Genomic DNA, 23193 nt, shown 5'->3' on the forward strand with positions numbered 1-23193 from the left:
AACTTCGCAATATGGAGTCTTCCTATCCATGAGCACAGGAGATCTGTCCATTTATTTACATCTTCTTCAGTTTCTTTTGGCAATGTTATTTTGGATATGATACCCAAAGCACAAGGGACAAAATCAGAAATAAACAAGTGGGACTAAATCAAATTAAAAATCTTCTGCACAGCAAAAGAAACCATCAACAAAGTAAAAAGACAACCTACAGAAGGAGGAAAAATATTTGCAAACTCTATATCTGATAAGGGCTTAATATCTAAAATACATTAAGTACTCATAGAACTCAATAATAAAAACAAAACAAATAACCCAATTAAAAAAATGGGCAAAAGACCTGAACAGACATTTCTCCGAAGAAGATATACAAAAAGCCAACAGATCCATGAAAGGATGCTCAATACCACTAATCATCAAGGAAATGCAAATCAAAACCACAGTGAGATATCACCTCACTGTTGCAATGGCTATCATCGAAAAGGCAAGAGATAAAAAATGCTGGCATAGAAGTGGAGAAAAAGGCGCTCTTGTGCATTGTGAGGGGCCATGTACATTGGTATAGCTTCTATGAAAAACAGTATACAGGGTCTTCAAAAAATTAAAAATTGAACTACCATGCAGTCCAGCAATTCTACTTCTGGGAATATATCCAAAGGAAACAGGCCCCCTAACTCTGAAAGATATCTGAACCCCCATGTTCATAGCAGCAGTATTCACAGTAGCCAAGACATGGAAATAGCCTATGTGTCCATTTGATGGGTGCATAAAGGAGTTGTGGTGTATATATATATATAGTCAAAAGAAAATTATTTAGCCATAAAAAATAAGAAAATCCTACCATTGGTGATAACATGGATGGACCTCAAAGGCATAATTATGCTAAGTGAAATAAATGAGAGAAGGACAAATACTGTATGGCCTCACTTATCTGTAGAATCTAAAAGCAAACAGGCACACCTACAAACCAAACTCACAGAAAAAGAGATCAGACTTGTGTTTATCAGAGGGGGTGGGTGGGTGGGGAGAATTGAAGGAAGGTGGTCAAAAGATGTAAACTTTCCATTATAACATCAATCAGTACTAGGGATGGAATGTACAGCATGAAGATTACAGCCCACACTGCTCTATGGTACATGGGAAGTTGTTAAGAGAATAAATCCTAAGAGTTCTCATCACAAGGAGAAAATTTTTTTCCTTCTTTCCTTCTTTTTTCTTTATATTGTACTTACAGGAAAAGATGGATGTTAGCTGAACCTATTGTGGTCATCATTTTACAATATATGTAAATCACATCATCCTGTACACCTTAAGTTTATACAGAGATGTAAGCCAATTATTTCTCAATAAAACTGGAATTTTTTTTTTTTTTATTAGAGAGAGAGAATGAGAGAGAGCACATGAGAGGGGGGAGGGTCAGTGGGAGAAGCAGACTCCCTGCCAAGCAGGGAGCCCGATGTGGGACTCTATCCCGGGACTCCAGGATCATGACCTGAGCCGAAGGCAGTCACTTAACCGACTGAGCCACCCAGGCGCCCCAAAACTGGAATTTTTTTTTAATGAGAAAAAAAAAAAACCATGAGGGAAATTGAGTGGAAAAGCTGACTACTTTCTGCATCGGACAAGCGTCTGTGTCAGAGGAAGCTAGCCATTCAGACGCGAAGAATTCAAGTCTCTGGAGAGCTTATAAACTCACACTCAGAACATGGTAATAAAAGGTGTTCCTGCTTTAATATAGAGAATACAGCAAGCCTAATTACATCTTTCTTGGATTTCTGAGGACATGGAAAATTCTCAGTGAGATAATTCTGAACATGAGTTAAGTTATGGGACAATTTGGTAAATGGTAAGTGGAGAAAGTTCAGAAGATTAGGTAGATCATGTAGAGGCTTCAAACATTTCTTTGGATGTTTGGCATTTTCAAGAGGCAAAATAGCTGATGTTATCTTGCTAATTTTTTTTCCTTCTCAAAAGAAGTAGTAAGCTATTTTAGATTTCATTTGAATTTATCAGGATTTTCTGTAAATGCTTCAGATTAAAACAAGACACAATAAAACTCTGAGGCAAACTTTGATGCGATTCTAATGTGTAAATCAGGATTTCCTGGAACAGCCTCAAGACGGTTGGGCCAAGACTGGGTGGCCTCTCCCTGAAGACATGTTGAAGGACCTTCATCAGACATCCCCAGACAGCCTTCCTGAATTCTCAGAGGTGATGAGGACTCTTCCACCCAAATGGCGTCTTCAATCCAAGTGAGTCTGAAGGGTTTTACTGCTTCAGAATATTTTGGCTGCCAAACTCTCAAGATGTTCCTGAGTCTACTTGGGAAATTTAAAAATTTCCTGGAAATACCTGATAAAATGATACGGACTTTAAATTTTAACACTTAGAATAGGACTTAAGATATTTGGGAGGCATTGCTGGATTGAGTCACAGATTTCCCCCACGGTCTTTATTTGTCACTCTTCCTCTCATACTGACTTTTTGCAGAGATGTCCTTTTCAAGGAAAAAGAAAAAAAAAAAAGGCCTGATTCTCTTCTGCTTTCCTCTGATTGGTTTCTTAATGTGTTTGAGGCCCTGATGACTGGAAAGTGGAGGGCTTCAAATTCTGTATCTTAAAATTTATAGCTTAGCTGCTTGGATTTTATAATAATATAGGAATGATGTGGGAGTTGATGGTGTAAAACAAATTATAGAGTTGTAGCCAAGGATTTATGAAAACCCTGGTGCGGTGTAGAAAGATCACATTTCTCACAAAGTAGGTGTCAGTTTCTCAACTAAGTCTCCTTGGGCATAAAAAAAAAAGAGGCATAAGAGGTTTATGATTATTATTATTATCATCATTTGTAGTATTAATAAGAAAATGCTACTATACCAACATGTAGCTGCATTTCCTGAGTAGCTTTGTAATATTTTGTTAGGTGTCCTTCAAAATAATCTTCAGAGGTAGATCATTAAGGCCCACTTTCAGATACTAAAAGAGAGACAATAAACTAAATGAGTTTAGAGGCAAACAGTGACCAGGTCTTGTACCTGCTGGACCCCACACAGAGGGCACCCAAGATATGACTCTTAGATGGTTCATCAGGCCAGCTTTTTAATTTTTTTTAAAAGGAAAAGATTTAAAAAATAAGGACATAGCCTTGGTTCTGGACTCAGAGAGCTACCTCTTAGAGAAGTCTATTCTGTAGAGTCCTGGGCAATAGTGACTATCCGTCTCCATCTCAACCCTAGGAAGACTATTCCACACAGTCATTCTGATGGGCAGAAACTGTTTTTACAATTTGGTCCAATTGCATTGGTCCAGGAGAGGGCACTAGATTCTGGGCTGTCTGGTTATAGTTTGGCCAGCCATGTGTTTTCCTGTGTGGCCTGGCTTTAAAAAAAGATGTGGCAGTCTCATAAAATTTCTCTTCACAAGCATTTGCAATTAGGAAACCAGGAGGAAGAGGGAGGTAGTGGTGGGGCCAGAAGATGAATGGAGGTATTGAGAGATGTGAGAGAGAAGTAGGTCTAAAAAAATGGGAAACAGGTTTAAACTCAACGTATAAGGCAGAAAACATGAGTAAGCATAGAGAACAGGGTGGATGGACAGAAAGAGGCACCTCAAGATGGGGAGCCCATGGGTGGTGCCAGAGCACATGCCCGCTTGCCTCCTAAAAGCATCCCAGCTTCCTGTTGTGATTCCTGTGGGTAGGATGGCAAGGTCTCGGTTTCTATGAGGTCTCTGCATCTTTTTTTTTTTTTTTAAAGATTTTATTTATTTATTTGATAGAGACGCAGCGAGAGAGGGAACACAAGCAGGGGGAGTGGGAGAGGGAGAAGCAGGCTTCCGGCTGAGCAGGGAGCCCGACACTGGGCTCGATTCCAGGACCCTGGGATCGTGACTTGAGCTGAAGGCAGACACGACTGAGCCACCCAGGCGCCCCGAAGTCTCTGCATCTTTACATAAAAACCCCCAACCCATCATTTTGGGAAGCAGTTTGAATGCATCTGTCTTGCTTAGAAATGCAAATAACCCTTACCATAATCCCCAGAAGGTACCATTTGAAACACAGGAGCCCAATGCATGGTTTTGGTTTCACGAGGAGATATAACAACGCTGAAACACACACTGCTCTCTGTCCTCTCAATCAGGGTTACTGCGAAACACAGCTTTATAGTTCGGAGTGCTTCTTGCTGTCAGCTTATAGGAAAGGGTTATGGGAAATATGAAAAAGAATGCCTTTTTTTCTTTTATTGAGGTATAATTGACACAATGTTATATTAGTTTCAGGTGTACAATAGGTATTCGACACTTATATACGTAACAAAGTAATCACCACAATAATAGTTACCATTTGTATGGTACAAAATTATTATGACACCATACAAAATTATTATGACATCACTGACTATGTTTTATGATGTACTTTACGTCCCTGTGACTTATTTACTGTATAACTGGAAAGTTGTGCCTCTTAACACCTTTCACCTATTTCATCCATTCCTCCACTCGTCTCCCCTCTTGCAGCCACCTGTTTGTCCTCCATATCTGAGTCAGCTTCCATTTTGTTTTTTAGATTCTGCAGATAAGTGAAATCATGGCATTTGTCTTTCCTTGTCTGACTTGTTTCACTTAACATAATACTGTCTAGGTCCATTGATGTTGTCACAAATGGCAAGCTTTCATTCTTTTTTTTAATGGCTGAATAATATTCCATTACGTATATATACCACATCTTCTTTATCCATCCAATGGACACTTCGGTTGTTTACATATCTTGGTAATTGTAAATAAGGCTGCAGTGAGTATGGGGGTGCACATATCTTTTCAACTTAGTGTTTTCATATGAAAAGGAAAGTCTTTTTCCTATGACACAGCTGCCTACTTCCTTCTCACAGTGCTACTCAGCAGTGCCTGGGGGAGAAGGTGCTGATGAAGCCTGTGAATGAAGTTAGACAGAAGGATGTTTTTTACGGTTGTGGGGATGTGACGTGAAGGCTGCTATTGGGCCATATGGTTTTGGAGTTCATGGATCTCAGTGAGTGTCTCATCCTACCTCCTCACTTATAGAGAAAGACAATGCAGTCCCAAAGGATTGTTGATAATCAGGGCCAGTGCAGGAAACTGAAACCAGCTCTCTGCCTCCCGGTCCAGTGTTCTTTCCTTCTTATCTAGGGACTGACTTCGCTCCTTGGATGTCTTTCTCTGGCAGTTATCCTGCAGGCTCACCAACAGACTGGGGATGGACTGCATGGCTCTCGGAGTTCATTAGAGAATTAGGTACCTGCTTCTTTGCTTCCTGGTAATCTGCCCAGATTTCAGCCTTTAAAACTTTTTAAATCTTAGAAATTGGTGCTCATCAACATGAAGGCCTCGACAGAGTCTAACCTCCTCACTCAAGAGAAGTATGTTGTCATGTACTTAAACCTTTTTCAGAATTAGGAAGTTGATAAAGAGTAACTTCGGGCCATGGGTTGGACTTCTAGACCGTAAGCTAGGCACTTTGAATGAAGTCCCAATGAAGCTTTGTGCTTCCCATCTTTATTTCTTTGCCTTGTATATGCCATGAAGCGGTTTTCTTGGAGGTTGGCTGAGTTTTAATTGACTGGTCACCTGCAGTGTGTTTTTCCCATTGACCAAAAAGCCTGTAAATTCAGCTTGGAGGATTTGCCTGAGGCAGGTGTCATAACCGTTCACAAATCACCACTGGTATCCTGTTCACACCACCTTTGCCCCGCACGAGCCTGCGTAACGGATCTCATTTGCCTTTTGCACAAAGGGAGAACTGGCCCCTGTAAAATGGCTGTGGCATCGCTGCAGACGTCATCATGCTGTGCTTTGGGAAATGATGAAACAACGGGTCCAGTACACTGAACAGAATTTGAACAAAGCGTGTTAGGGCCAAAGGGAGTGAGACAAGCCACGGGATACTGACTCCCCTTTGTGGAGTGTCTACTGTGCGCCAAGCACCCTCACCATTAGTATTTTACTTCATCCCCACGATTATCCTACGAGGCAGCTTGTGCTGTCTACATTTTACAGATAAGGAGGCTGAGGATCACAGAGGCGGAGATCACATATCTGGGAAGTGGCAGAAGTTCCATTTAAATTCAGGTCTATTGGGACGCCTGGGTGGCTCAGTCGGTTAAGCGTCTGCCTTCGGCTCAGGTCATTATCCCGGTCCTGGGATCGAGCCCCACATCGGGCTCCCTGCTCGGTGGGGAGCCTGCTTCTCCCTCTGCCTGCCGCTCTGCCTGCTTGCCCAGTCTCTCTCTCTGACAAATAAATAAAATCTTTAAAATAAAAGAATCTCTAAAAAAATAAAAATAAAAAGTTAATTAAAAAATAAATTCAGGTCTATCTTCTCTAAAGCCCATGAATGCTCTTACCCTGCCTTTCACATGACTGACACGTGCTGGCTGTCACAGCAACTTGGAATCCTACCTGACCCACTAAGGTAGATTATAATATATATAAAGACAAATGCTTCACAGAAGGACTGAACACAGCTGTCCATGGCTCAATCAATGAACAAACCCTTATTGATACAAACTATATGCATGACACTGGGGGGCACACTAGAGCAGGTTCCAAGAAGTGGAAGAAACAGGCTTTGTCCTCAAGGACTGTCTAGTGCAGTTGGGGCAATCAGATGTGTGCATCGAGGGTCACTAACAACACGGGGCTTATATGATAATAGCTGACAAGAAATACCTTAAGGGTAGGGAAGAATAATGAGAAGATGTAAGGTCATCCTTTCCCCCCAGGAGAACAGAGACTTGCAGTACCAACTATGCCAGAAGAATCTTTATGGAACTGGCTAATTTCATTGAACTGGACATGATTTCTGGGCTGCTGGGTGGCTGACCCTATTCTGGCTCTAAAGTTAGACTTTTTATGAGAAACAGCCAAGCAGTAAGACAGTAGAAAGCACATCTGCTCTGTCACGGGGTTCTGTTGACAGACACAGGACCCTTGTCTCGAGTGTAACATCATCCCTCTGGACCTACCCTTGTTGGAGACTGAAATGTGTGCGGCATATGATTAGTAGCTGGGAGAGTTGGGATGCCAGAGAGTATTATCCTGAAGTACTTTTTCAATTCCATGAACTCCAGAAAAATACCTTTGAAGCTTAAGGAAAAGCTACTTGCAATTTCCTGCCCCGTCACCTTTTTAGGCAATCTTGATGGGTTAGTAAAGTGGCATTTGAACTGAGTCATCATAAATCTCTAGCAATTAGTCAGTCATGTCCAGTAATCTTTGTCTAGCATCTCCTCATGAGATGGCCCATTGAGAAAGAGAGCAGGGACCATCAAACAGTGGTGGCTGTTTGCTTCTTCTCTTTTGTGTCCTAAATATGTCCCCTCAGCATGCCAGGCTGACATGCCTTGGCCCCACTGTCAGGCTTGTTTGTAAAAGCTACCAAATCCTTGTTTTACATGCTCCGCATAGTCTTCCCATGTCTGGCTGTATACTGTGATGTCATCAATCAATGCCACACTGAATTCACCCAACTTCGTCAGCACCGTGTTTACCTTCATCTGAAATGTTACTGGAGTGTTCCTCCTGCTCAAAAGGGAGCCCCTAGAACACATCTAAACCTGAGTCACTGCCAGGGCTACCAGGGCAGTGATATTCCCCACACTGACAAGGGCTCTTCATTGCTACGTTCCGATTGTTCGAAGACATTCCTGCCTTTGTGGCCATATCTTGCTTTTCGTTCTAGGTGTAACTCAGGGGAGCACCGCGGAAGCTCCCATGCTTCTAGCATGGAAGCCTTGTTACTTTGGTTAAAGCTCCAGCCACGCCAAAGAGTCAGAATATCTGTAGCGATCATCACGGGAGTCACAATAGACTCCAGCCCCAAAGAAAACCATGGGAAAACAGTGGTCTCTTTCCTTCAGAGGAGAGGAGAGTGCTGCAATGTTAGTTAGGAGGAGAAAGTGCATAGTTGGATGTGGACATCTTGCCTTCATCCAAGCCTGGGAACTCTGAGCTTATTACTGACTTCTGTCTCCAAAAGGTGGCACAAAGGACACATTTTATTGTGTATTCCTGCAAGGCTGATTCCAGTCTTCGAGCTGTCCAGGACCAGTAGCTAAATTATTCAGAGGAAGCCTCTGTGAGGATGGCCAAGATGCTAATTCAGTTGACATTGTTACTTCTGTGGGAAATTCTGATGGAGAAAGGAAGTTTTGAATATACATATGAGCTGCTTCTGATCCACCATCTTTTCTTTCCTCCCCCTTTCTAAAGTCATTAAAGAGAGAGGAAGTTCTTTTTATTTACTTTCCCATCTTCCACAAGATATTCGACAAAGGAAGTTGCTCTGAAGTCCAGTGTAGAATCTTAAGGTCTATCAAAGTGTTAGTGTGGTCACCTTTCCCTTCCTCTTTCCTAGATACATTATTCCATGGAACTACCCTCTGCTTCTTAGTGCCCTTGATCCTTTAAGCAGTCCTTTATAAGTAAACCCAGAAATTACCTTTTCTTTTTTCTCTTCGGCACTCTTTATCGAAGCCTACTAGCCTTGTGAACTTATCTTTGTCTGATATCCTGTTTGTCAGTTTCTAAGTTAAGTGAATGAAGAACTTAGGTTCCAGAGAAGGGCCCCTGGTCATGGTAGCCATCTTTATTTTGGTTGGCCATGTTACTATATCAGCGTCTCCTTGCTAGAGCAACGGGAAACTGCGTGGGCTACTCCTCCTGTTCTCTCCTTAGGACTTATTCCTGGGCTTCCCCATTGCCCAGTTGTCTGTGCTCCCCACTTCCTGACCTTAACTGTGAAGTGTCTCGGTTCTCAACCTCGGGTAGGACCTGAGCTACCAGTGATCAATTCGCGGAACCGGGAGGGTCACTCGGTGGGAATTTTCCAATGCCGAGGAAAGCCTGCAGAGACAGCCCTGGTAGGCACACAGTTTTGTTTTGTTTTAATTTTCCTCCGGCGTATGTCAGGGAGGGCAGGAGGCCTGAAGAACAATGTCCTGTTGTGAAAGGGCAGTGGTACAGGGCACAGCAAGCTACTCCCTGTGGCTGTGAGTGGGTACTCTGGCTAACTGCCTCATGTCTCTCCTCAGGGCGTGGAAACTGGGATCCACGCGCTCACTGAGGAAACTGCTGTGTCTTGACAGAAGTTCTATAAATTTACCTGCATGCCTAAAAATCCAGAGAGAAAATTTTCTTGGAGGGAAGAAATGGGCAGTCTTGAATGTTGCCAAATTAACAGATCCCCCCTTCTCTGCAAGATCTGCCTTTACATATTAAAAAGGGGGTGAACAAAAAAGAAAGTAAAGAGAGAGGTCTTGACATATTTCCCTAAATAGAAAAATTGCCCTTACCCTAAGGTGAAAAAAAGTGTGAATGGTGCCTTCGAGGCAATTCAGGAAGTATTCATTAATCAACAAGTATTTATTAAGCACTATTTTCAGAATTGTGCTCAGGGCTATGGTAGGATAATAAAAGAAGTGTAAAACAGAACTCATGCCCTCCAAGAATTTATGCTCTAATTGGAGAGAGAGAAATAGTAAGAGGCAGTTTAGATAAAATGCTAAATTGTGTGTTTCGGATCATAAGAATTACAAGAAGCAGGTTTTCACTGAGACCTGGAATAGTCAGGGAAGCCTTTGCTAGAATGATAAGGGCTTGAAATGAGTCTTGAAAGATGGGTTACATATAGTTAAAATGACCCCAACATTAATTAATTCAGAGAATTAATTAATTCTGATGGTGGAGAATGTGACCTAGGATACAACACTATTGTCACCATTCTCTTTAATTACAAAGAGGAAGAATTAACCTATCCCATGAAAGCATTTCAAATGCGTGGCCACCTTTGAGACAATTTATAGGCATGCCACTTAAGGAGCAGGGTTTCTGCTAGTTGACCTCATTTCTCCTTTCCACTTTTTTTTTTTTCTGTAGTCACTGTAGCCTTTAAAGTTTTTGAACTATAGCCTTGCATTAACATCCTTTGCACCATGTGAACATTCTCACAGATTTGGATTGGAGGTGGGCCTGAAGACAGCCCGAAATGCTCTCCCATGTCTTACGATGCAGGGCTGAAACTACCTGACCCACAGCACCCTTGCAGAAGTCAACAGGGCAGCCCTTTCTTGTTTCCTAGGTGACAGCCAAATGGCATTGCCCAAACTCCAGTGTACCTTGAAGGGGGATCCAAGCTGCCACTTCCTTTACATCTCTTTTTATGCCCTGGGAAACCTTCTTTGCCGTTACTCCATGTCATCTCGAATTAGGCTACGATTTGCAAAAGAGAGCAATTCTACCCCTCCCAGTTTACCGCTCATTTTGCCCTATAACGTCCATGCACAGTGCCTTGAAAAGTTCAAAGAAAACCCTTCAGTTTTGGGTGTGCAGATTGATAATAATATTAACTTGAGTTTTTTAATGTTTTCATATTCTTTTTCTTATTCAGTTCGTATACCAGTTCTACAAGGCGAGTAAGAAATGGAGGATTATGAAAACCCACTTCCCCACATATAGACATACTTTTATTTTTATATACAGTAATATAAAGGAATTTTTTTAAAGAAAACTTTAAAATCCTTCTTTTTTCCTTTATATAGAAGTCATACTGGATAATTGTAAAAAAAAATGTGTAAAACACACATAAACCCATATATACTTCATTTAGAAAGAAGGAAAAAATATGGATGAAAAATCTGAGCTTTAAGAGGTTAAGACTTGCCCAAGGTCGCATTCCTAAAAGAATGGCAAGGCTGGGCTCAAGGCTAGGTCACCTGAGGCCAAGTCCTATGATGCTGGGCCAGCTGGAATGTTATTGGAGAACATTAAAAGGTAAAGACCAGCAGCAACGTCACCACCCTTGATATTCAGGAGGGTATATAATTTTATCAATATAATACAAAGGTTAATGGGATTGCCTCCTTCCAACTCTATCATAGTAAACGCAGGCTTTATGGCAATGTTAAAAAAAATGACCTCTCTCTGCTTTATGCTGATTATTAACTAAGATTATCTCACACTAGAGATTTACTATACCAAAGAGCACTGACATCACTAACTGCTATTAAGTATATGATACTTATACTCCATAAAGTAGAGCAAAATACCTTTGTCAGCAATGTAGGGAAAATAGACATGGCCAGAGGCATTCATCCCATGTGAAACAGAGCTGCTATTCGCAGAAATCTATCCATTTAATAATATGGCCATATCCACCTGATGAAAGTATCCATATGGAACAGATAGTCTGCTCTGTGTTTCTACTCTTTTAAATACTATAATGAGATTAACTTTCTAGTCATTTTAATAGGTTGGAGGGAGTGATCAAAGCCTTTCAGTTGCAAGAAAAAAATAGGACCAGAAAACAGTTGAACCAGTGGCTTCAAATTTCAATGTCTCAAATGATTAATATTGTGATATCTTTAAGGAACTAATTTTTGTTTCCAAGAGGGAGGTAATAATGGAGAGGGAGATAGGCAAATCCACATTAAGTTTCTAAGTTAGGATTCTTGCAGGAGGGGCGCCTGGGTGGCTCCGTTGGTTAAGCAACTGCCTTCGGCTCAGGTCATGATCCTGGAGTCCCAGGATCGAGTCCCGCATTGGGCTCCCTGCTCAGCAGGGAGTCTGCTTCTCCCTCTCCCGCTCCCCCCCCTCTTGTGCTCTCTCTCTCTCTCTCAAATAAATAAATAAAAAAATCTTAAAAAAAAAAAGGATTCTTGCAGGAGTTATTTACTCAACAGTATAAAATTCAACAAACATTGATCTAGTACCTGGTATTTCTGAGACATCAGTGTAGGCTCTGGGGACACAGAGATGAAAGACACAGCTGCCCCCAAGAAATCCTCCCTCAGTAGCAAAGATAATAAGAGACTGGGAGAGAGAGCACGGAATGCTGAGGGAGGGTATTTGGGAACCTGGCTGAGTGGTCCATAATAAAACCACTGTGGAGTGGGATAGAGATATTTTATCAAAGTGGATTTTCTGGAAGAGTCTTTCTGAAGCTCATATTTGGGGTTCTAGACAAATTTCACTTGTCTAGACAAATGCCAGATGACATATGGGCTCCTTTTTTTTTTTTAAAGATTTTATTTATTTATCTGAGACAGAGAGAATGAGAGAGACAGAGAGCACATGAGAGGGGGGAGGGTCAGAGGGAGAAGCAGACCCCCCGCCGAGCAGGGAGCCCGATGCAGGACTCGATCCCGGGACTCCAGGATCATGACCTGAGCCGAAGGCAGTCGCTTAACCAACTGAGCCACCCAGGCGCCCCATCTGGGCTCCTTTTGACCTCATGAACCATTTGTAGTAAAATGTCTGCCCTGCTCTAACAGCTCAGCCTCTGATTCTGTGAGGGATACTGGAAGCTCAGGTAGCAGCATAGTTGGGGTCCTGGCCGTTTCTTAAGAAAGTAAACACTTGTTTTTATCAGCATAGATATATAAAATAAGATTTTATTTTCATGTATTGAGGTTACTTATCTAATTAAAATAAATACTAAATAGGTATCATGGAAAATGCTCATTTTTATAAATGATTTTCCATTGAATGAACATGGCAGAAACTTTGTTCCATTTTATACCAGAAGTCATTCAAATAGCAACAAGGCACAGCGTGGTGAAATTTCAGAACACCAGCAGTTAAAACAGAGATTATTTTAAAAAGTTCCAACAGCAGTACAAAGAATGTCCATATTATCTTTATGGAGTTCTCTCGATTGTTAACATTTTAGCACATTTGCCTCAGCAACATCTCTGCGGTCTCTATATCCAAATATGTATGTCGAGACCCACTCAGGATAGAGAACTACATAGTCACTTGAAGAGGAAAAGTTTAATATAAAGAATTACTAACTATAACTGGGGATTGTAGGAATGAGAAATTATCTAGGAAGAAGCAAAGAGAACTGTAAACAATATAGGAATAGCAGACATAAGGATGAGCCACTAGCCTGACAGCTGGGATAAAGTGCCCAAGGAAGGTCTCTTTAGGGCTGAGATCCAGACCTCACCGAAGAGGGCATGGCTGTGGTTCATGGAATGGCAGGGAGGTTGTTGCGGTGCTGTGCTGGTAGAATTTGCTGGAAATCTACCCTCTAGTATGCCAGGGAAAGCTGCTCACAGGGAGGTGTATCCCTAGAGGTGATTCCTGGTAGAAGCTATTGGCTACTGGGGGCTTTGGGCTGCCGCTGGCTGCAGACAGCAGGTGCCAGAGAAGCTGGTCACCTGTAGGAGCTGAGTGCTGGGGAGCCGCCGGTCCAGCAGGAGCTGGGTGCTAAGGACATGGTTTGTGCTCAGGAACCAGGTACTGGAGAAGCCACCTGCTTTGCAAGACCCTTGCCAAGGGAACACAATGGAACCAGGAAACAAAACTCTTTTATTCTGCATTATTTCTCCAGCTTCCTTTACTGAAAAAGCTTGTTGTCGACTGGCAAAGAAAAAAAATGACAAGGCCCAGATACGCTTTTGCAAAGTAGGCAACAAAAGTTGAATTTGAAGCGGAGAGACGAGGAATCAATAACTGAATATTTTTATTCTTTTTCTTAACCAGTTGAGAGCCACTTACAGACATAATGCCCCATCATGCACCTAATGCCTAATACTCTAATATGTATTTCTCCCCAAACAAGGACACCTTCTTACATGACCACAATTCAGTCTTCCAAATGAAATCAGCACTGATATAATACGGCCCCAGTAAAGCCTCCTTTTCCTGTCTGGTCCAGGGTTTAATCCAGGATAACAGTTTGCATTCAGATGTCATGTTTCTTCAGTGTCCTGCAATCTGAATTAGTTCCTCAATTTTTCTATATATTTCATGACCTTGAAAATCATAAAAATTACAGGCATTTCATTCTGTAGAATGTCCCTCAGCCGAGTCTTCATGACCAGACCCAGGTCATGCGTAGCGGGCATGACCACCATAGAAATGATGGTTTACTCTCAGTGTATCGCATTCAGATGCATATGATGTGGATCTGCTCCTTCACTGGAGATAGTAAACTTGATCTTCTAATCAAGGTGATGCTGCCATGTTTACGCACCATAAAGTCACCATTTTTGCCTTTGTCGTTGGTTTTACATTGTGAGAAAATACAGTATGTGATTATCATTTTCCTCATTAAATATCCACCCACCAGTATTAGCAAACATTGATATCTTCTGTCTGATGCATTTTCTGTTTCTATGAAATTATTTTCATCCTTCTTTCTTTATTAATTGGCATTCTAATATAAAGAAGATCTTACCCTTCTTTCTTTCCTATTTATTTATCTGTATGAACTCTTGATTCCCATTTTTTCATTTTGTTTTATCATTAACATTATTTGTGTGATGCTCAAATTGTCCCAGAATTGACAAGGGCCCATTCAAGCTTTATCTCCATCATTCTTTGAGTACTTCCTTCATCTCTAGAGCAACATGGTATTCAAGGATCATCTTATACTTTCCTTGCCCCCTCCCCTAAATCAGACATTTCCCCCAGGAAGCCCTGGTTCTGGTACTTAGAAACCAAGACCTTAGTGCTAAGTGTGCTTATTGCTACTGGAGTGTAATGGAAGATAGCACTAGGAGAGATATGTATGTATATGTACACATATACATGGACATACACACATATACACATACCTGTATTCCCATATCTTTCCATATATATTTTTAAAAAATCAAGCTTATCCCACTACCTCCATAGTCCAATTCAATACCTCCTAGGTATTTCTAGCTTTCCCCCTTTCTGTATGTGTAAGTTTCTTTTTGGACAGTGAAAACTGACTCCCATATCCTCAATGTATTCACTTATTTTACCAATCCCCTGTAGGTCACTGATTGCTCAATCACTTAGGCTGCCTCCGTGGCCCTTAGTCTCACTGCCCTTTGCCCCATTGCTTCCTCAGTCCCTGATTCTGCTGTTGACTCTTGGACTCACTGCTACCTAGGCCCTCAGTCACACTTTTGCCTTCAAAGGAAGTGTAGGGGCGTGGAAGTGGAAGTGAGAAATGGATGTTTTCATGCAGTAAGTGTTTAAGAGAGAATAAATAGTAGAGGGAGATTGTCAGGAGCCCCAAACTTTATCATTTTGCACTTTACATTTATATCTACCATTGCGGCAGTTGACAGGTTTAAAAATCAGGGTGAAGTGGAAATTATCTCCAATTCTCATTTAAATTCCAAGTTTTAAAGATATTTTTTATGTAAATTAAATGTATGATAAGCACATTTGCTATATTTTCACATAGGTCTCACTCCAACAATCCAGTTATTGTGAAGATTCAGTTGTTTCATTAAATAACCTTTTCTGGAATATTTTGAAGTCAATTTGTTATCTTTATTTAATATTAAATATTATTGATTCAACTATCAAATGCATAGTAGATCAGTAGTAAAGAGAAATATCTTTTTTTTTTTTTTTTTTAAGATTTTACTTATTTATTTGACAGAGAGAGACACAGCGAGAGAGGGAACACAAGCAGGGGGAGTAGGAGAGGGAGAAGCAGGCTTCCCGCCGAGCAGGGAGCCCGATGCGGGGCTCGATCCCAGGACCCTGGGATCATGACCTGAGCCGAAGGCAGACGCTTAACGACTGAGCCACCGAGGTGCCCCTAAAGAGAAATATCTTATGAGTGTTGAATGTCCATGAGAGGGGCACCTGGGTGGCTCAGTCAGTTAAGCATCTGCCTTCTGCTCAGGTAATGACCCTGGGGTCCTGGGATTGAGCCCTGTATTGGGCTCCCTGCTGAGCAGGGAACCTGCTTCTCCTTCTCCCTCTGCTGCTCCCCCTGTTTGTGCTCTCTCTGTCAAATAAATAAATACAATCTTTAAAAAACTAAAAAAGAAAGTCCCTGAGATTTCGATTGAATTCCCAGCGAACAGACTTTGTGAATGAAAGCAAGTCTTACAGATCCATGGAAATGAAGTATTACTAGTAATGTTCAATAATCTGGAAAAAGGCTAACAAACAAAAGGAGGTTACTAATTTCAGAGACAGTTACCGATAAGACACTTCGGGAGAAGAAAGAACAACAACATAAAACCCCACAAAGATTCTATGTAATATATATGAAATGAGTAAAGAGGGGTGCCTGGGTGGCTCAGTCATTAAGTGTCTGCCTTCAGCTCAGGTCATGATCTCAGGGTCCTGGGATCAAGCCCCGCATCGGGCTCCCTGCTCCGCAGGAAGCCTGCTTCTCCCTCTCCCACTCCCCCTGCTGTGTTCCCTCTCTTGCTGTGTCTCTCTCTATCAAATAAATAAATAAAATCTTAAAAAAAAAAAAGAAATGAGTAAGGAATTTGTTTAGTTTGGTATCACTTTCTAGAGACTTCCTATATATTATAACATGAATGGATTATTCCCTCTCAGAGAGGATGAAATGTTCAGTTATTATTTCTATTTTGCAGAGAGGCAAACTGAAGCATGATAGGACTTATCAGAACCACCTAAGAAACTTATGGAGGGAGAAATTTCCCCTGGGTCATTGCTTAGAGCACTGCCTTCTCACACTCTGATCCCCCTGTAGACTTTGTAAAGGAGGTCTGAAGGGCCACAGGATAAACATAGCATGCCTTATTTTTCTGGAACTTCCATTTTGCTCAATGATGACTAATTTAAAGCATTTCTTATACTGTATCTTGAATGTCATAGACTAGTATCTTGTCAACAAAACTAACTATTAAATATCCCTTGGTCTCTTTTGTTACACAGCACTTACCACACTTTTCACCTGCTCTTGCATTGAGGTTCTATGTGCATCATATGTCTGGGTACAGGATGATGGAATGTGGGTGGAATTAATCCTACCACTCCCATGCATGAACTATAACTTCTACAAGTTTCTTCATGTTTACTTTTTTTTTTTCCTCAAGCACTGGCTGGAGGCAAATGATCCTATGGGGTATTCCAAACCCCTCCAAGGTGGTGGAACCACTAAGAAGCAACCACCCTGCATTGGATGGTGACATGAGTAAGTAAAAAACTGTACATTTAGATTTGGGGATTATTTGTCTATCAGCTAATATTGCTGTTACTTGCTCTGACTGGTACATAGAAGGATAAACACTGCATAGTAATTTTTAAAGTAAAACAGTGAACTTGAACTTATATGTGGCGCTTGTACCTAGTGCTGCTTTGAACTCTGTCTTAAGAACTTCTGGGAACATGTTTGTGATCTTCTGGCCTTGGAACACTTCCAGTAGAGGATTTTGAGAAGCTCTGGTTTACCAACACTAAAAGGTTCAGAGAACACCTACAGGAGAGTAAAGTTCTTTTCTAGTCTTTTATTAGAGACATAAAAGCCTGCATAGTTTGCATTCCCTAATACAGACAAAATGATAGTAACATGTATGAAAATGGATTTCCCAAAAGAGAAAACAGTTGGATTTAGATTTTTGACCCCAAGTGTCCTGCATTTTGAAGTTCCTGGTGCAATTATCAATATTTTCTATGCTCCAGTTCTTTTGAATAAATACTCACTCCTTGAAGATTTTTCTCCTGTGTTATCGTCACTCACTGTACATCCTTCTTGGTGATTTCCATATCTATGTTGATGTCTCTTCTAACACCCTGGCTTTTCAGTTGTGTCCTTCGCTCTTTTGATGATCTTATCCTTTGTGTTCCATAAGCCATTCATTTCCACAGGCATGTCCTAGACCTTGTCATTATCAATAATTTTCAACACTTCTACAATTTCAATTTGATGTATGCTATTTTTCGATCACCACTTTTTATCTTCCTAGGCTCCCCCCACCCTTTGGATTCCTCAAGTCTTATAAGTATTAAACCCAGTTAAGATAGAGAATCCATTGATGCTGATATATATTCATGTTCCCTCCTCATCCTTGTAAACTTACCTTCTTACCCAGCTTAAATTCTCTGGTTATGCATTGTAATCACTCCTTTGTATAACCTTCCATTTTCTCGCACTTACTATATTTCTTCGGATAAATCAGAATTGTGAGCAATGCAACCCTCAACCAATACTGCACTTGCAACTGGGATGGCTGGAGGAGAACACACAACTGTGTTGACTGGTTTCAGTTTAACATCACTGTCATTATTAACCTCACACGAGCCCCTACTGCTATCCAGAAATCATATTGTATCTTTCATTTCCATTCCTTTTTAGACACCAGACCATTTCTTTATGCCTTCTCCTGCCCCCCTGCAATCATACCTTCTCACAGTCCTCACTTTCCACTGATGACTTTGCTTTTTGTTTCACTGTGAAAAACCTTCCATACCCAATTGCTATCATGTCTACAGTCCTGCTAGCACCTGGGCTTATGAAATCTCACTTCCCTGAGCTGCCTGTGTTCTGCATAAGGCCAGCTCCTCCACCTGTCCATCACATCTCACCCTCTCTTGCCTCTTCAAGAGTTTGCTATTTCTTCCATATTAAAAAAAAATCAGAGCAGAACAAAAACACACCAGTAACCCTGGTTTGCCCCACTTTCTAAATACTACTCTAATCCTTTCCCTTCCTTGGGATAAAACTCTGTGAAGAGTTGCATAGCTTACTGTATCCAACCTCACGTCTCTCCTTTTCTCTTGAGCCAGAAATCCACATGATTTGCTAGTTTCCTTCATGTCTCTTTTCCATCACTCCCAACATTTCCTAGCTTCTTTCTTTGCTTTATTTATCTCTTAGGTGCTAATCACTGTCTGATATTATGTAATATATTTTCTTTATTTGTCTTGTTTAATTTATGTCTTTCTTACAAGACTGTAAGCTCAGTGAGGGCAAAGGACTTCAGTGAATATCACATATACAGATATAGAAGATACATTGTCACAATGTGTGTAGTACATTTTAGTTCCTCTGTGACTGAGATCTGGGGTCCTGATCTAAGACCATCACCCGAGGAGTCCTTTCAGTGAAAGGACTGTCACAGCAGGTCAGTATGATTCATCCATGTGAAACCTGCGCTGCTACCTGTGACCCCCACCTCCTGAGATGCCTCACCTCAAATCTCTCAGCTCCTCTCTTGGGGGACTGCTGTCCGTGCCGTGCACTTGCACTTGAGCTGATCATTGTCATTGTGTTTCTTTTTTTTTTTTTAAGATTTTATTTATTTATTTATTTGAGAGAGAGAATGAGAGAGAGAGGGCATGAGAGGGGGGAGGGTCAGAGGGAGAAGCAGACTCCCCGCTGAGCAGGGAGCCCGATGCGGGACTCGATCCCGGGACTCCAGGATCATGACCTGAGCTGAAGGCAGGCGCTTAACCAACTGAGCCACCCAGGCGCCCCTGAGTGCTTTTCTTTTTTTTTTTTTTTTAAGATTTTATTTATTTGTGAGAGAGAGAAGGAGAGACAGAGAGCATGAGAGGGAGGAGGGTCAGAGGGAGAAGCAGACTCCCTGCCGAGCAGGGAGCCCGATGCGGGACTCGATCCCGGGACTCCAGGATCATGACCTGAGCCGAAGGCAGGCGCTTAAGCAACTGAGCCACCCAGGCGCCCTGCCATTGTGTTTCTATTAACCGCCTAAAAATTGCAAATTAAATCTGCACAACCTGGCACCAGAAATTGTTTTATCTATCTTTTTTGTTTTTTAACCTGGCCATGACAGCGTAGTTGATTGAGGGCCACCGACACATAAATGATACAAACATTAAGCCCTGTTTTCATACTTCATAGTGGCAAGCCGGTTGAGTATGCTGAGCTGTATCCTAATAGCTGAGAATAGCTCATCCCTGTCTTCTGGTTGCATTGTGCTCCAGGTGACACCTAGCCCCCTCTCTCTTTAATCTCCTATTTCCTTCTACTTTATTTTCTCTTTCCCTTTAGTATGTTGGTTGTTTCTTGGCAGTGGCATATTTGTTGACTTGCTCTTTTGGTGACATCTTCTTTTAATAAGGAGATCTGTCTCTTTGTGTCTCCTTGCCTAAGGGTGTGCTTACTTAAAGTGTAAAATGTCAGACTCTACCAAGGATGACAATAACCCTCTGGGTGAAGAAGAATCAGCCACTGTATTATTAATCACTCAAAAGGTAGACAGGAAATATCAATCCTCTCCGAGAGGAGAACCACTGAAATTAGCTAGACTCTGCACCCTCTACGTTTCATGGCCCTCCCCTTCGTCTTGTGCGTTGGCTTACACTCTGACCTCATCGGCACCATTCTGAAGGTCAACAGGAAAACAAACTCAAGAGTCAGAAAAACTCGCCTAGTAACAACTGTGCTGGTTCTAGTCGCAGTTGGAGCTTGAATTTTACCCAGTGACAATCACATTGGCTAAGGAAACGTAGGAAACATTCCTTTGTAGCGAGTTGAGACTCGCTTAGAGATAAGTGTCACACTCTATGACAGGGATGAGGGGATGGGGGAATAGGCAGGTGGCTACACTCTGACCCTTACTACTGCTTGACTGGCAGAGCTGGCATTCCCAGCTGTCTTGACTTAATATCCCTTAAAAACTACAGCAGCCTGATCCTCATGAAACTGCCGAGAATTGGACCCTGCAGTTTAACAGGGATGAAAACTGGGCCTAATGATACGCTACATGGTCATGATCTTTCTAGACGGTTGCACAAGCATGAAGAAATGGGTAGGAGGGCCTTATCTTGGTCTGTCTATAGACCAAAAAGTGATCGCAGATTTATTCCAGAGTGAAGTAGTCTAGCTGCCAACGTTTCTGTATCTGGCACACACACACCTGTGCATATCAGCATTCTTTCTGTAAACTATTGAAACAACAACACCCTGCAGAATGCTAGTAACTACTCCCCAAATTCCGCATCTGTGGAACTCAAAGCAGAGTGTCTTCTGTGTTGATCCCTTATAGCTAATACTTTCTGTTTTTGTTCCAGCCAAATCATGGCTTTCTGATGATCTTGGCAGAGTGCCAGAAGCATCGTCAGAACTTGAATTTTCCCAGTGAGAAATTATCTTGAAATTAAAGTTTTTTAAAAAAATTGTTTTATGTTATATTTTCCATGATTATTTAATGCCATAATGGTACATTTTATTTTGTATTTATAATAGTATTTAGATTTATTCAAAGGAGCAATTAACATAAAGAATACAGTTTATGATCTGGACTTTTATTTATTTATTTTTTTAAATTTTTTAAATTTTTATGTTAATCACCATACATTACATCATTAGTTTTTGATGTAGTGTTCCATGATTCATTGTTTGCGTATGACACCCAGTGCTCCATGCAGAACATACCCCCTTTAATACCCATTACCAGGCTAACCCATCCTCCCACCCCCCTCCCCTCTAGAACCCTCAGTTTGTTTTTCAGAGTCCATCGTCTCTCATGGTTCATCTCCCCCTCTGATTTCCCCCCCTTCATTCTTCCCCTCCTGCTATCTTCTTCTTTTTTTTTCTTCCTTAACATATATTGCATTATTTTTTTCAGAGGTACAGATCTGTGATTCAACTGCCTTGCACAATTCACAGTGCTCACCATGACACATACCCTCCCCATTGTCTATCACCCAGCCGCCCCATCCCTCCCACCCCACCCCCCCATTCCTGATCTGGACTTTTAACTTCCAGTCTGAAACCTCAGTGGCCAGTGCAAAGCCAATAAGGATCAATGTGACTGATAGCTGATCAAGTCTACATATAGTGGCTCAGCTGGGCTTTAATTCTTTTTGGAAAAAAGATTTATTTATTTATTTATTTATTTATTTATTTATTTATTTTTAGAGGGGGAGAGAGAGAGTGCACACTCAGGGGAAAATGGCAGAGGGAGAGGGAGAGAGAATCTCAGGCAGACTCTGCACTCAGTGCAGCCCTATGTAGGACTTGATCTCATGACGCTGAGATCAGGACCCAAGTGGAAACCAAGAGTAGGATGCTTAACTGACTGCACCACCCAGGCACCCCCCACACTGAACTTTAGTTCTTAATAAGCAATCAGAAGTCTAGGGCTTGGAGGAAACTTTAGAGTTCACATAGTTACCTGAGTTCATAGTTACAGTTCATGCAAAACTGTACCTGAATATTTCAAGATACAGTGTTCAATGCTAGGAATGCTTCTATTTGACAAACACTATGCTCATGTTTTATATGCATTATTTAAATTCATTCTCATGCACCCATGTCAAATGGACATTAGTGTACGAATTTTTTAGATGAAGAAATTGAGTTTCCAAGAGGATGGGTAACTTGGAATAAGCAGAAGAGCTGGGTTTCAACTATAGATCTGTCTGAAAGTCTAATCTTATTTCTAAAGCTCGCTATAGAAGAAATCTTTATAACCTTTTACAGTAGGTAAATATTTATTGATTTTGATGCATAGATTTTTCTCTAGATCTTTGGATTGAATTCACACACATGGCTTTTCTCCTTTAATTCCAATACATTATATCTTTGACTTGAGTTTGAATTTTTAAAAATTATGAAAACATTCTCAGGGAATAAATTGATTATAAAAAGTTCTTTGAAGCTCTGCGATGTGGCATACTTTTCTAACTTAACATGCAAGAAAATATGCTCATTACGTGAGGATTGGTGAGCCTTATGTAGTTTTGAAATTTGTTGTAAAATTTGGTGTGTAAACTAAAATCCAGGCTTCTGATCTCTGAAGTGTTATAGTTCCATTTGAAACTAGAATGAGTACCCACATATCAGCAACATTTAAAAAATTCAACAAATTCTTGCACACATACCACAAGCCAATGAACACATGAGGCCCTATATTCCAGTAGACAGTGAGAAAGACAGTGCACCTGCTCTTACGGATATCACACATTTTGAAAATTACAGTAACTATATATTTTTAAATCTCAAAGGCAAAATCTACCAAGGGGAGTGATTTAGGAATATTTTATTCTTTCTGATAAATGAGGTTCTAATGACATTTAGTAAGTTGAAATGACTGCAATGTGGGTTCCTCTGTTTTTATGTTTAGTTAATTGTTTTGGAGCAACATGGACAAGGCAGGAAAATCAATGATTAGTTGACTGGGCATTTATATTTATGTGGAAAATCCATAATAAGTGCAAGTCATCCCATTATTTTCTTCCTTTCTTGTTTTGCAAATGATTTAAAATGATATGTAGTAGAATTAGTATAAATATCAAGTTTAGAGTAATTCAATTTGGGTTAAAATTCTTGAATCATTTGTGATTAATTGAAATGAATACCCCTCTCCATAATTCTAAACATCTTCTATTTCAGTGGTTTAGAGACTTGCATAGCCTCCTTTGAGTGACTTAGTTTAATAAAATGAAACCACCAGGGTTTCTTTGATTTGACAGTCATGCCGGATAAAAACAAAAACAA

The 23193-nt window shown here is 41.0% G+C and overlaps 1 long non-coding RNA gene across 1 annotated transcript in view; it reads left to right on the forward strand.

The window, feature by feature from the left end:
- The window catches only part of LOC145722373 (uncharacterized), a 133016-nt gene that overhangs the window by 106287 nt on the left and 3536 nt on the right, over nucleotides 1–23193 (forward strand). Inside the window, exon 4 of the long non-coding RNA XR_014146609.1 lies at nucleotides 16823–16920. This is a non-coding gene — a long non-coding RNA (uncharacterized LOC145722373). The remainder of the gene's footprint in view (nucleotides 1–16822; nucleotides 16921–23193) is intronic.

The sequence above is a fragment of the Leptonychotes weddellii genome, chromosome 6 (assembly GCF_054177405.1).
Source record: "Leptonychotes weddellii isolate Sample4059 chromosome 6, ASM5417740v2, whole genome shotgun sequence".
Classification (NCBI taxonomy): Eukaryota; Metazoa; Chordata; class Mammalia; order Carnivora; family Phocidae; genus Leptonychotes; species Leptonychotes weddellii.